General features: G+C 53.6%; 1 protein-coding gene across 3 annotated transcripts in view; it reads right to left on the bottom strand.

Annotated features, from left to right (window-relative positions):
• ZBTB46 (zinc finger and BTB domain containing 46) overlaps positions 1–15,547 on the bottom strand; it is a 57,644-nt gene that overhangs the window by 6,007 nt on the left and 36,090 nt on the right. The gene's annotated exons all lie outside the window — the stretch shown is intronic.

The following is a 15,547-nucleotide window of genomic DNA, read 5'->3' as shown; positions in this document are numbered from 1 at the left end:
CACGCGCGGAATCAACAGACACAGGAGCGCGGACCCGTCTCCGCCCCGTCCACGTGTCCGCACGGCGCAGCCAGGGCAGGGGTGCCACCTGGTGGACACGGCCCAGCGAGAGGCCACCAGCCCCCGATGCGCAGCAAGCTGTCCCTCCCCGTGTTTCAGGGAGTGATACCGTGGGCCCCCGGGCCGGGGCCACATTCCAGGGGGCTCGGGGAGAGGTCAGGGGTTGGGGTCCGTGGGGTCAGTCCCGCTCTGCGAGGCCCCCGGGCACTGGGCAGCTCACCCCGAGTGACACCCTTTGTGCCGAGCACCCGCGGACACCGCAGTGAGCCCCTCTTGAGCCAAGGGGCATCCATTGAGGACTCAGCCCTAAGGCCTCCTGGGCTGGTCGTCCCCAGCTCACCAGGGCTGCTGGGAGCCCCCAAGTGCTCGATGGTACTTCGTCCCGGGTAGGGAGCCCGGGTCACACGTCTGCTCTCGGGCCTCTGGAAGCGGACCCAGTCCTCACCCCACCCACAGCGCTCACCAGCCACACCCCAGCACCTGCACCCAGGGGACAGACCAAGGGTCCCGATGGTCAGGCCAAAGGCAGGCAGGCGGGAGGGATGCACGGCAGCAGCAGTGGGAGCCCCGGTCAGACCCCACGAAGTGTCCGTGCCTGCCGGGCCCCGGCCACGCTCACAGCTGCCCCCGGAAGTGCCAGAGGGAAGCAGACAAGGAAACAGAGGCTGCAAGTGACACAGCCCACGGTGTGGGGAGAAGCCGGGGAAGCTAAGGTGACCAAAGCCGACCCCTCTCACTCGAGGGAGCCGGCCGGGCCACTGCACAAACGACGGGACGGCTCCATCCTGCCCAGCTCCCCCAACCCCGGGCCACCCCGCACATCACACGGGGGCAGGGCCCTCGCCGCCATCTCCGCGAAGCGTGAAGCGTGCCCCAGGCCTCCAATCCATTCCGGTGCTCAGACCCAGCCCCGGGCAGGTCGCCATGGAAATGGTGCCAACTGGAAGGTGCACTGCAGTGACACGGAGCCCAAGGCCCTGGACGCACCCAGGTCCCCTGAGCATCGAGAGGTTGGCGCTCACTCTGCACCTCCATCCCTGAAACACACCAGGCAACACTGGGTGTAATGTTTTATTTTGCTTCTTAAACAAGCCGTACATTTTCTCCTGAGACATCTTAAAGGGTGCCTAAAAAATCAAGCGACCAGATTTCTTTATCTTCCAGAACACGGGTCAGTGAGGCCATCCGCAGGGCCTGCCAGGAGCCTGGCCATTCTCATGGAACCAAGAGCTCTCACTCTGGCATCTCCCGCACCCACGGATGGCAGGCACCAGGGACACATCGCCCAGGATGACCCCTGTCCACGCGCAGGCCAGACAGCTTCACCAGGGGAGGCCATCACGGCCGCAAAACGGCCGTGCGGACCCCATCACAGCTCATGACCGATGCCACCCCCGGGGCCCAGCCGCCCACTTGCCTGACGGTGTCTGTGCACCCAGAAGGGGCCCCACGTCCCCACAAAGGCTGGGCAGTCACCAGGTGTCTCTGAGAATCCAAGCCCTGTCCTAAGAAGTAAGGCATTTTCTCACGTGGAGGAGTTTTCGACATGCATGTGGCTGGGAGCTGGGGCAGACGAGAGGCGAGAGGCGTGGACAGTCGCCCATACCCCTTCACACAAGGCGGCCACAGTTCACAGCATGACGGCTGTGACCACATTTTCGTGCTACGATTTTTAACTGTTAAGTTCTTAAATGTGCGAATACACCATGATTTGTTCAACAAACACGTAAAGTGTTTCCATTTTTTTACCCTTGTGAACAATGCTTCAGCAAAGTGCTTACAAAAGAACCTTTGCCCCTCCAGAGAAATCCTGAGAAGTGGGCCATGCCGGCCGTCGGGCCCCGTGGGCCATGCACCCTCCTGAGGGCCAAGGCCGTGCTCCGGTACACGGGACACAGATGGCGGTCACCGCTGTTGGCAGAGCTGCTCCCTGCAAGGCTGTAGGCCGGGGTGCCAGCTGCAGGGGCGACCAGAGCATCCGGCAGCTCTTGGACCCGCGAGGAAGCAGCCTTTCCCGGGTGGCGGCTCCAGCCTCCCCACGGAGGGCCCGCAGACAGGTGGGTCCGGGTGAGGGTCCAAGACAGGACAGAGGGAAGGGCACCTAGCCTGGCACGTCTGGATGGACCGCACCTGGCAGCCCCCACTCTACGTCTCCCTTCCTGTCTGACCACCAGGCCCGGCCCGACCTGCCTGGTCGACGAGGCAGCAGCACAGCCCTCCACACCTGCCTCCCGCCGGTTCCCCCAGCACAGACCCCGGTTTTCACGTCAGCACGGAACACAGCAAGTGCACCACCCACTCTGGGATGGAAAAGGCAGGTGAGGAGACAAGCTTTTACGTTATTTTATTTCAAGTAACTTTTTTGAGTTATTTTCTGCTTTCTATTTTGCTTCTATAAACATAAAATGAAAATCTGACTTATTTACTCTAGTCTGCATTTAACAATTCAGACCTACATGTTAAAAAAACACTCATCTCTGAACATAAGTGCTGTACTTCTTCCCCAGAAACACAGTTCAGCTGCACAAGCATGAGCGTGACCCCCGCCCCACGCCTCCACTGGGCACACAGCTGCAGGCTTCTGAGCCTACCCTCCTGCGCCATCAAGGAAGTCCCGAATATCCACAAACCGGGCAGCTTAAAGCACCAGACACCTGTCCTCTCTGTCCTGGAGGCCATACATCTGAGGTCAAGGTGTGGGCAGGGCCACACTCTCTTCAGAGGCTCCAGGGGAGGGTCCTTCCTGCCTCTTCCAGCTTCTGGAGGCCCAGGCGGCCCTGGGCTTGTGGCTGCATCTCTCCCGTCTCTGCCTCCGTCTTCTCGTAGCTTCTCCTCTGTGTCTGTGTCTCCTGTCTCTTATAAGGACACCCATCACTGGATTTAGGACCAACTGGATATTCCAAGGTGATGTCATCTTAAGATCCTTAATTTAATTATGTCTGGAAAGACACTTTTTCCAAATAAGGTCACATTCACAGGTACCAGGAATTAGGATGTGCACGTGTCTTTTGGGTGGAGGGCACCATGCAACCCACTACTTTCATGAACAGTACTGAGGAAAGTTTTCATTGACTGTTATGATTAAAATAACTTCACATTCGGCTCCCCTGGTGGCACAGTGGTTGAGAGTCCGCCTGCCGATGCAGGGGACACGGGTTCGTGCCCCGGTCCGGGAAGATCCCACATGCCGCGGAGCGGCTGGGCCCGTGAGCCATGGCCGCTGAGCCTGCGCGTCCGGAGCCTGTGCTCCGTAACGGGAGAGGCCACGACAGTGAGAGGCCCGCGTACCGCAAAAAAAAAAAAATAATAATAATAACTTCACGTGGGAAAGAAGCTAACAGTTCCATAACGCGTGGTTTATAGTCTATATGTCTTAGAAAACCTTTCAACGTCATGTAGTTTGACTCTCATAAACACACTAATAAAGCCTTAAAAATCCACATAGACAAAAAGTAATTGAAATAAATGGAAAAGCACAAATAGCATCAAATTGAAACAGACACTCTCTACCAATCTGCCCTCAAAATGGAGCCCTTTTGTCTGGAACCAAGTGTCCAGGATGAACGGCAAGCTTGAAAATGAGGAAGTGACGTCAGAAGCTGGCACCAGATTAAAGTATGAAGTGCAGTAACACTGAGCTACAACTTTGCAGAAACGTACACATGAGAATACCACTCAGCAAAGCAGCCTTACAGGAAGCCACGTCTCCGCGCAGCCCTGCCGAGAATCAGACCTGTCGTAAACGTCACTGACGAGTGAACGTTCCAGAACGATTTCAAGATAACGCACAGGACACCAAGGGACCGCCAGCAAACGGAAGGCCCTGGCAGGTGGCAGGTGAGCACAGAGGGGAGGCTCCTCCGGAAGGGCACTCAAGTCCTTAATCCGTCACTGGCCTGGATTTGTACTCTTCCTCTGATCGTAATTCTCAAGACACTGCACTTCAAGTGCGTTTCAGAAAGGGGTTCTAACGTGGACCAAACTTTGTTTTTCCATTTATAAGTTCATGCGGTTGCCACTTATCGTGTGTCAGAATATAGTGAGCTATGATGCGTCCAAATTACTTTCGGAATGGTTTTGAACCATACGTGACGTGCACACACCTTAAGTGTACCTCTCGGTGAGCTTTTACCTGCAGAAAGACCTGGAAACCACCACCCGAACAGGACACCGCACACCCAGGGGCCTGCTGGCTGGTCAGTACCTACCCACCCCATGTGACAGCCGCTCGGCTACCCATCACCAAACGCTGGGCTACAACTCAGTCCTGTGGGGACCTGACACCCAGGTGTGGCCTGGCTCGTTGCCACGTTGTCATCCACGTGACCACAGGACCCCGTGCCTGTTCGGCAGCGATGGGCAGTGGGCCAGGCTCTCACTTCTGCCGGACGCGCACCTGAGGACATGTGGGCCCCAGTGGAATCAGCACCTCCCAGCCACCACCGACGCCTCGCCCCAGTCATTCGCACACCCTCTTCTGTGACGTGCTCGTCACGTCTTCTGATCCTTCACTGAGCTGCGTTTCCTTTGATGTTTTATTCTTGGGGATATTTTTTGTTTGTTTTTTTAATTTTCTGCCTGCACCGCAAGGCATAGGGGATCTTAGTTCCCCGACCAGGGATTGGACCCGGGCCTCCTGCATCGGAAGCTCCAAGTCCTAACCACTGGACCGCCAGGGAAGTCCCATATGTTAATTTTTTTAATAAAAAATTTTATCAAACTTTCATCGCGAGTGCTTCTTAAGAAGTGCTTAGGGCTTCCCTGGTGGCGCAGTGGCTGAGAGTCCGCCTGCCGATGCAGGGGACGCGGGTTCGTGCCCCGGTCCGGGAAGATCCCACATGCCGCGGAGCGGCTGGGCCCGTGAGCCGTGGCCGCTGAGCCTGCGCGTCCGGAGCCTGTGCTCCGCGACGGGAGAGGCCACGACAGTGAGAGGCCCGCGTACCGCAAAAAAAAAAGAAGTGCTTAAGAAACTTTTGCCCATCACCATGATCACAAGCACCACCACCGTCCCTGCTAACGTTTAGGTCTGTGGTCATTCCCATCTTAATTCTGAGGCAGGAATCAAGATTCATTCCTTCATCCGCGCCGGCATCCAGCTCACTCGGGTCCCCATGTTGGAAAGACCACCCGCCCCAGCGCCCTTGACAGGGGCCCACATCACGGTCCAGTCAGACCCTCACCCACGGCCTCCTTGCCTGGCCCCCTCGGCCGCTGTCAGGCTGGGCGTCTGCCCCTCCTCCCCTGGAGCCCCCGCTGTCTGCGTTGACCCTGTTCCCAGTCTCTGCACCCTGCGGCGTCTGGGGCCCTGTGACCGCGGCAGGGCTGCCCTCCCGGGGCGGGGTGGGGGGGTGGGGGACATTCCAAGAGATGATAAGTAACCGGCCTGTGAGCACAGCTTCCTGGCGACCAAGCCAGAGCCACCCTGTCCTCTACCAGCTCTCACACTCTGAGTCACAATCCCAGCCTGATCACCCCACGACCAGACAACCAGGGGCAGCCCCGTGTGCCCAACGGGGCTGCCCTCTGCTCAGTTTTGATACACCGTGTTTTTCAGGGAATTTGCCCATTTCTTCCAACTTGTCAAAGGTATTAGCACAAAATTGTTCACGATATTCTCTTACTCTCATTCTAACGTCTATAGGATCTTAGCAATGATCTTTTTTATACCTTTTATTGACAATCAACTTCCCTCTCTTTTTACAGATCGCTGTGACAGGAGTTTGTCTGTTTCATTCATCTTTCAGTGTACCGGCGTTTGGCTTTGGTCATTTTTCTATTGTCTGTCTGCTTTCTATTTCATTGACATTTGCTCTCTGTTTTGCTCCTCCAGCTTTCTTTGGGTTTAATTTGCCATTCTTTTTCTCACTTCTTGACCGCCCAAATTAGAACTTTCCTTCTTTTCTAATAAGTGCAACTAGAGCTATAAATTTCCCTTAAGTACCACCTTAGGTGCATCCTACAAGTTTTGATATGTTGTATTTTCATTATCATTCAGTTCAAAATATTTTATAATTTCCATTGTGACTTATTCTAGTATCTTTCTATTGTTGACTTTTTAAATCCAATTTCACTGAGGTTAGAGAGCACAGTCTGCATGATTTCATCCTTTGGGATTTGCTGGGACCTGCGTTACATTCCCGCTTGGTCTATCTTGTAAATGTTTCCTGTGCATTTGGAATGTTCTGCACTTGTTTGGTGCAATGTATGACTTGGTTAACCATGTTGTTATAGGCCAATACTTCTCTGAAAAAAGATGCAAAACTCCTAAACAAAATAGCAAGCTGAGTCCAACTATATAGAAAAAGAACAGCATCTTGTGACTCGGTGGGTTTATTCCAGGAATTCAAGGTTAATATGTGAAAACTGTGTTCAAATCTTCTCCATCCTTACTGACATTTTGTATGCTGATCTATCAATTACTGAGGAAATCTGTTAAAAATCCTCAACTCTAATTGTGGACTTGTTTCTTTCTCCTTTGAGTGCTGTCAACTTTCACTCCATATATTTAAAAAGCAAGCCTATGCATTTCAGGATCTGCGTTTCCCACTGAACTGACTCTCTTGTCATTGTGTAGTGGCCTTAGAGCAACACCCCTCCCAGTTTACTTTGCTGCTGACATCAATAAGCCTCTTTAGGCTGGTGTTTCCTTGGTTTCTCTTTTTTATCTTTTTGCTTGAAACCTTTCTGTGCTCTTATCTACAAAGCATGTTATCTACAAACAACAAATTTCCTTTAAAAAGCAAGCTGATAATCTTTTCTTTTTCCTGCAGTGTTCAGTCCATTGGTAATAATGGGCTTATTAGTAGAGTTGGGTGATGTCTACCATCTCCCTATGTGTGTTCTATTCTGTCCTTTTATGGTTTTGTTCCTTTAAACTTCCTTGCTTGCTTTCATATTAATCAAGTATTATCCCAGTTTTCTCTTCATAAGCCTTTGAGCTGTACGTGATGATTCTCGCCATTATTCATTGCAACTTTGTAGAAAAGCCTAGACTCATCCAACAGCCAAGCTCGTCGCCCCCACCCCCCCCACCCTTTGTGCTGTTTGTGTCACGCGTTATGCTCCTATTTGAGTCAAAAAGCCCACAAGGAGCCGTAAATATTGCCTTAAGCGATTAAGATCTTTCTATAGAGGGCTGGTTTTTAGTACTTCTTGTCAGCCGGCAATGAATCCCCTCGGTTTTCTCTTCTTTGTGTGACATTGTCATCACGTAGCCTTGGTCTCTGGGGGATACTTTTGCTGGGTATAGAATACTGGTCTCGGCATTTCTGCAGCACCTCAGAGACTAGCGCCATCGTTTCCATTGGAAAGTCAGATGTCAATCTCGATGTTGTTCCTCTTAGTGTCTTTTTCCTCTGGCTGCTTTTAAGATTTTTTTTTAAAAAACCTTTATATTTTTTAATATTTATTTATTTTTGGCTGTGTTGGGTCTTTGCTGCTGTGCGCGGGCTTTCTCTAGTTGTGGCAAGCGGGTGCTACTTTTCGATGCGGTGCACGGGCTTCTCATTGTAGTGGCTTCTCCTGTTGCAGAGCATGGGCTCTAGGTGCACGGGCTTCAGTAGTTGTGGCGCATGGGTTTAGTTGCTCCGTGGCATGTGGGATCTTCCCAGACCAGGGCTCGAACCCGTGTTCCCTGCATTGGCAGGTGGATTCTTAACCACTGCGCCACCAGGGAAGACCAAGATTTTTATTTTTGTCTTTGGTTTTCAGTAGTTTGACTACAACATGCCCAGTTTTGTTTTTTGGTGGTTGTTTTATTTTAGTGTTCATCCTGCTTTGGGTTTGCTGAGCTTCTTGAATCTGTGGATTGATATCTTTCATCAGTTTTTGAACATTCTCTGCTATTGTCTCTTCGGGTACTGCTTCTGCTCCATTTTCTCTCCTCTCTCCTCTGGACCCCAATTACATGTGTATTAGACATTTTCACTGCTCCTCTGTGTGTCTCTGCTTGTCCCCATGCTTTTCTTTCCTAAGCTTCAGCCTGGATCCTCTCCATCGCTCTGTCTTCCAGTTTCCTCGTCCTGTCTCAGGTGATACCCAGACTGCTGTAAACTACTTAATGGATCCCAGCCTCACACATTGTATTTTCAGTTCCAGCAGGTTCACTGGACTCTTTTTTACAGATTCTTCCTTCCCTCAAGGACTGCAGCCTTCAAGTCCCACCTGCACTGATTGCTCCCCAGGATGTGTGTGTGTGTGTGTGTGTGTGTGTGTGTGTGTGTGTGTGTGTCTATATTTGTGTATATGTGTATGTAAGTGTGTGTATGTATGTATATGTGTGCGTGGTTTTGGGAGGCCAGCTTTTCAGGTAGTTTTTGCCTGGAGGGTAAGCCCAATACAAGCTAGTCATGGTTGAAACTGGAAATTCAAATTTTATTTCAGAATTCTTTCTTTAAAATAAATTAGTGCCTTTTCTTAGCTCCTGAGTTATGTGCAACCACCAGACTGACAATGATCCAGACTGGATTCTTAAATATTTTAAATGCAGTCTAAACAGTAAGTTAGTATCCCCAATCAAGTAGGAGTCCCCATTTCTACACACACAGACACACACATGCACACACACCCTACAACACATGGTTGGTACCCGAGTTTGTGAGGTCACCCAGTCACATTTTGTGAAAGTGGTAATAGGCCAGGAAGCCCACAGTAAACTTGTAGACATGGAGCAAGTTTTGTGGCAGTAAAGAGACCTAAATTACCAACCTTTTATTATTGCAATCCTTTGTATTCAAGAAAGATTAACATTACATATTGATAAATTTTTAAAAACTCTTTGAAATCAATTCCTGAGCCAAGATATTTCAATGAGAAATTCAATAAAATGTAAGCAATGGAACACCTAAATGGACTTGCTTAAAATTTCTTATGTTGGATGACAGTACTGTTTTAAGGGAAATAATACTGGAACTAAGAACAAACTCAGGGGCCGTCTATCTTAAAATGTTTCCTATGTTCCCATCACTTTACCATCTATACATCTTTTTTAGAAGAAGAGATATTATCTCTCTTTCTCTCTCTATCTGAAAAAGAAATTCAACTCATGTAAACTAAAAAATGCACCAAAACAGTTCATTCATTTCTCTCACCACCCCCCCCACCCCCGGAAATCCCCAAACTGTTTGTTCTCTGTATCTATGGGTTTGTTTGTTCTTTTTGTTTGTCTGTTTTTGTTTTTAGACTCCATATGTAAGCGAAATCATACAGTATTTGTCTTTCTCTGTCTGACTTATTTCACTTAGTATGATAAGCTCTAGATCCATCCATGTTGCTGTGTCATTATTTCATTCTTTTTTATGGCTGAGTAATATCCCACGTGTGTGTGTGTGTGTGTGTGTGTGTGTGTGTGTGTGTGTATACACACTGAATTTTCTTTATCCATTCATCCACTGATGGACACTCAGGTTGTTTCCATACCTTGGATATTGTAAATACTGCTTCAATGAACAAACCTATTTCTTTTAGGTACAACGGAAATTTTCTGAAATTTCTTCATTATTTAAAAAAATTAACAAAGCCTTTTTGCACAACAGTGCGGGGCCTCTCCACAGGGCAGGCTTCCTTGCAGGCGCAGGTCACGCTCCATCCACGCAGGGAAAAGTCCCACAAGCGAGCAAGTAACAGGGAAGCAGCCACAGGGTCGCATCCCCGGGGGCGCAGGTAACCCAGGGCCCAACGTGGGTGGTGCACACGTGCATTCTACGACAGCGTAACCCCATCTGGACACACAATCTCTGCGACCTAACAGCCAAAAATCCCACCGTGACCAGCAAAAAAGGAAAGGAAAACTTCCTTTTCTCAGAAATGTTGTTTATATGCAAACAGGCACTTAATAAACCCTCTCAGAAGGAGTGACACCACCGACAGGTCTTTGAACTCCCAGGGACACTGCTCCGGTGAGGTCACCTTGGCAACAAGCATCCTGGGCCTCCCTCAAAGCCCAACTTTTCTCCATCTTCAGAACTCATCTAATGATTATAAAGACTGGAGTGACTGGGGCAGGTGGGCAGCCTGAGCTGCACGTGGACCACGCCCTGACCATGGCCACGGCCACAGGGGGTGGGAATGGGCCTGGCAACTCCAGGAATTCGGAACCTGGAATGGGCCGCCTGCTTCCTTCCTAAGCCCACCTGCTGCTTGGCCAAGGGTCCTGGAGTCCCCACAACCTCAGCCACCCGCAGACATGGACCCAACGTGTCCAGGGCAGCTGGACACCAGCAAGGACAACGCGCTTTTTCTGAGAAGAAGCCAGTTTGGTAACTCTGTCTCCCTCACATGTGGCGGGCAGGGTACTCCGAGGTCGTGGAGACTGGGCTTCATCCTCACATCTTTCTGGAAAGTAACGGGCTCAGAGACATTTTGTTCCAAGATCTGACACAATCCCCACTGCCTGGAGGCTGGAGGTACACCTGTCCTACCTGCCCACCACTGGGCACTGAAAGGCCTTCACCAGGCCTGGTGAAGGATTTGGGAAGTGACCGTTTTAAAGGCTCACACCGACGCCTGGTGCCAGCTCTGCCATCACCTGCTGGCCACCTGGACCCGACGCCAGGCTGCCCGCGGCAGAGAGGCCCATGCAAACGTCCGCCCCCAAGTGCCAAGCGCCTGTTCCAGCCTGGCCGCCTCAAAACCATTGTCCGCAGTGGAGGCGTCCGTCTCCTTGGGGTTCCTTAGCTGACTTCAGGGTGGAGCCCTGGGCAAGTCCATCGAGGCCGTGAAAGTGCTCCTGGCCACACAATGAGCCAGAAGGAGACCCTGGTCATCCTGGCCGGGCCGGCGGACCCCGTGGAAACCCCAGGCACCTGCTGGAGCCACCTCCGGAGGGGCCCGTCCCTCGGCCCAGGCCTCCCGGTCCGAGGGACGTCGACCTAGAAGGAGAGACAGATGAGTTACAGGCCGTCGGGACGCGATGGAATCGGGAAGATTGGAGTGCAGACGCGCGTCACCCCCTACTCACCGTGTCCCCGTCCAGTCACCACACGGAAACTGCCACGCGTCTGGAAAGGAAGCTGCAGTTAATTCTTGATGAACGGACGCGCGAAAAATCCACGTCAACCGAACGCCTGCCCCTCCCACCAAAACCGTCCTGTTTTCAAACGCACGGGGAATAGCATTTGGTTTATTTCAAATTACAGAATATGTGCTCAAGCTCTCCCTCCTTAAATATTTTTTCCTTCAGGGAAACAATGGAACCTAACAGACCTGTCTTTAAATAACCAGCTGTGACCTGAGGCACAGGAAGTGGATCTCAGACGCCTCGGGACAAACACGCAGCCGTCGGCACCGGGGCAAAGCCTGGTGGAGACGGGCCGGCACTGCTCAGTTTGAGGAACTGGGTTTTTAACCTGCTGCTGTATGAGTCTGTATATTAGGGGGGGAAATGCCTCCAAAAACTATTTTAATTTAAATGTCAAAACGGATTTAACTTCATACAACATGTTGCAACTATTACTGCAAAGCTGACGCCTGTGTCACTTTGAGTGACATGGGGCCGAGGGGATTGTGGAGCAGAGGGTGGACGGGAAAGCAGCTGTGACCACACAGGCTCGCCCAGGACATGCTGAGCACGCGGGTTCTGGGGCGCCATGCCCGCAAGGACATGCGCGGTGGACGGGCGTCTGGCCGGGGCTGCCCCGACGTGGCTGGCCGCCCTCCCGTCTTACCTGGGCTGGGGAGGTGGCCGGCTCCCTGGGCTCCGTCTGGCCGGTCCCCAGAGCGGGCATCCCGGGCTCTGAGTGCAGGAGGGTGGAGGGGCTGGAGGGAGGTGACTCGGGTTGGCGCCAGGCCCTGGGGACACAGGAAACGAGTCTCACCCACGTGAACGGACACCAGCTGGCGGGCTGTAGAGAGTTCAGGAAGCACCGTCCTTGGCTATCCTGCGGTGAGCCGTGCTCTGCCATGTGGCGAGGCCCGGATCTCGCTGGGCGAGGGCGTTTGGGGGCTTCTATCGGCTCGCCACTCCCAAGCGCCAGGGTGTCCACACGTGACTTGTCTGGGGCGGGATCTCTCTCCCAGAAGCAACGTGATTACAATGGGGTGTCTGCACAGGAAGTCAGAACCCGTGGCGTGGACATGGCACACGCTCACCTGTGCTTGAGGAAGGATCTTCTGGAAAGTCCTTCATGGTGTGTCGGCCTGACTATTCACCTAAAAGGGTGGTAATACTTCCATCAAATGCCCTTTCATAAGAGACTGCTTAAGATTCCAGTATCAAGCCAGACTCAAGTAAAGTCCTTGATCATTTTAAACACCAGAAGGAAATACTCTTTCAGCCACAGTCAGAACGAACTCAGCTGCCACTGTCCCCCGACAGATGTCGGGGGCGTCCCCGGAGAAAAGCTGGGCGGGGGAAGCCCGCGGCTGGTGGCCCCCCGGTCCAGGGCAGACCCCGCCCGCCACCACCCCAGGTCTGAGCTCTCCTCCGCAGCAGCACATCCTTCCAGCCAGACGGGGCAGCCCTGCCCATCGCCGTCAGGAGGAATCCTCGGCTGCTGCTGCCGGAGCCGTGGCGGCGACGTGCGCAGGACAGTCGGGGTTTCTGGGAGTCTGGGGACGGCGCCGCCCCTCGGGCACTCAGCCCCCGATACCCAGGGCGGCTGCTTCATCTCCGCTTCATTCCCGTGAAATCACAGTTACTCATGTTCTCTCAGCATTTTTCAAGGTCCCTCCCGGATCAACACACACCCACAATCACAGCTCAGGGAAATGGCCGCATTTGTGTGCCGTGAACATGCTGGTCACGGTTTCTATTCCGTGAACAGTGACTTTTAACCGGTGGGATGCCAGCCGCCTGTTGCAAACGTAATAAGAGCAAAAGAATCAACTTAAACCGAATCAAAACAAAAAGTACAAAAGTCCTCTTATGGAGAAATCAGTTAAACAGTGATGATCCAGCAACGAAACCATCTGTGGAACTTAATTGCCAAGCCAAACGCTATCAGACTTGGGAAAGCAAGGAAACTCGGTTTTTCTCGGAGGCTCCAGAACCTTCCAGAAAGGACCATCGGTTACGGCTCTGCACAGCCTGCGAATTTGCTGCAGTTCATTTGAACATCTGCGACCACCACCCCTTTCTTCTGCAACACTGCATGCCCGGCAGGCCACACTGACGCACTGCAGGGCTCGCCACCTCAAGACCAGGACGACCCAGCAGGGCCGAGAGCCCCACTCAGCACACCCCACACCACACAGCTGCCACCGTCAGACATCACGATGGGGACGTGCCCTCCCCCTGTTCCTCCAACCACGAGTCATGGCTACTGGGACGTCAGTCCTACGGGCCCCCCAATATCACAAAACGAAAGGCTCAGCCCTGGAAAAACCTTGTTAACAACCTGAGAAGCCTGGGGGCCGGAGCCAGGAAATAGCGCCCCCCCCCAACGCCCTCGAACCGGACCAGGGGCGAGGGACCCCCAACACAGCAGCGCAGGGCTCCCATCTCCCTTCCGGGCCTCCCCAGAGGAAGTGCGCCAGGCTCTACACCCACCGAGCTTGGGGGTGTCTCCATACTGGAGCCCGGGGGTCGGTGCCACTGCTTTGCCGTCAGTAGTGCCCAGTGTGAATCCAGTTTTCTCCTTCGAATGTGTTTTTAGGTCCCCTGTGCTCCCCGGACTGGGGGTCGCCTGGGCTCAGGGATCGCATCGCCACTGGGCGGCACCCAGGAGGGGTGGGCGGCACCCAGGAGGGGCCTCCCCATCCGCACGTTCCCGTCGGGCGACCCCTGACAACATCTGCAACTGAACGGAAACCGTGGCCCGTCTGGAAGCAGAGCGGTGGCAGGGGGTGAATGCAGGGGCTCCGGGGGGCCTGATGCTTTGTCGCATCCGTGCACAGAAGCCTGTGAACTGAACGGCACGCAGCAGATGCGCCCACGGGCGCTGCGCAGGGGCCGCCCAGCCCCGGCTCAACACAGGAAGGCAGCCCACCGCCCCTGCCCACCTGCCCGCCGGGGACGGAACACCTGCCACAGGGAGGTGACCGCACAGTCTTGGAAAATAAGTTCTTCTCTGCATATTTCCACTCCTCATTTCAGTGTATGCCCAGAACAGGCAGATTTTCCTTAGGATGTCAGAAAAGAATGTTCTAAAGTAACCCATTCCTCCAGCAAGCCCTTCAGCCTCTCTGCCTGAGGGAACATGGGAGCCCACGCCTGGCCCCCTGGACACGGCCCAAGTCACCAGCTCCCAGCCGCCAACTTCTCAACCCTCTCGTAAGGGCAGAGCTAACAAAAAAAGTGGGAAATTTAGAGTATTTACAGCAAAGAGGTTAAAACATAATAGAAATAACAAAATATCAAAACCCACTAGTCGACTTCACCCCGGGTTAGTCACAGACGTACTAAAAATAGAGCGGATGGGGTTTTACTCCCCCGCGCCCAGCTCCCTGCGAACTGCGAAGGGGGGCATGTGCGCGCACGGGGCCTGGGGACGTGCCCGGGGCGCTGCGGCTGCCCGACTGCGTGTCCACTGGGAACAGACCACCCGAAAGGGTCACCGCTTGCCCTCTGACTCCGCCCAGCTACCCCACCTGCTGCCAGGCCGGGTCTGGGCCTCTGCAGGGACAGGGCCGGAGGACGGGGGGCCCTGGAAGTGGAGAGCATCTCTCCCTGTGCCTCACTCGTCCCGGAGCCCCACACTCAGACCCCTGGCTCGCGGCTAACGGCCTGACCAAATGCGGGTGCAACCGGTGCTTTCGGGCCACCCGGACCCCCGGCCCCATCCCTAGCACAGCTCTGCACAGAGCACCAAAGGCCTGGGGAACAGGCCCACCCCGGAGGAGAAGGCTGCCGGACGCGGGGACAGGAGGAGAAACACCGAGAAACCGTCCACCTCGTGACAACGCGGTTCAGCCACGGAGGAGCTGCTGCGCCTCCCGGGGCCTCTGACACGTGGGGTTCACTCCCACCAACTGGGAGCGTCCAGAAAGAGCCAGAACAAGTGTCCAGCGCTGCAGTTACACACCCAGCCTGCTCCTTCCACGACGTCTGTGAAGCTGCCCAGCCGGCCCCTCAGCAGGACGTTCACCTGCGGACTCGCCGATTCTAATCCCCAGATACTGCAGATACCCCAGGACCACCTCCTCGAGCTATCAGATCATCACAAACCCAGATACCCCAGGGCCACCTCCTCGAGCTATCAGATCATCACAAACCCAGATACCCCAGGGCCACCTCCTCGAGCTATCAGAGCGTCACAAACCCAACAGTCTCTGCTGACAAGTTCAGGGTTTGAGCTGAGCGGGAAATGGACTAACGTTGTGGAGCGTTTATCAAACACACTTTGCTTACGTGTCCCGCGTTTCACGTTCACAACTGTGTGAGTGACTATTGCCATTCCCATTTCTCAGATGCAAAAAATGAGGCCTAAACGGATTTTCTAAAGTGTGTCCAACAGCCTCGGGGGATGCACCCCTGGATCCGACTTCACAGCCAAGTCCTACAACCGCCCTGGCGTCCCACCTGCCTCGGACTCGGCACAGTAAATAAAGA

The sequence above is a fragment of the Phocoena sinus genome, chromosome 15 (genome assembly GCF_008692025.1).
Source record: "Phocoena sinus isolate mPhoSin1 chromosome 15, mPhoSin1.pri, whole genome shotgun sequence".
Lineage (NCBI taxonomy): Eukaryota > Metazoa > Chordata > Mammalia > Artiodactyla > Phocoenidae > Phocoena > Phocoena sinus.
Note: the sequence above shows the minus strand (reverse complement) of the source record. Positions and strands in the feature narration are given on the sequence as shown.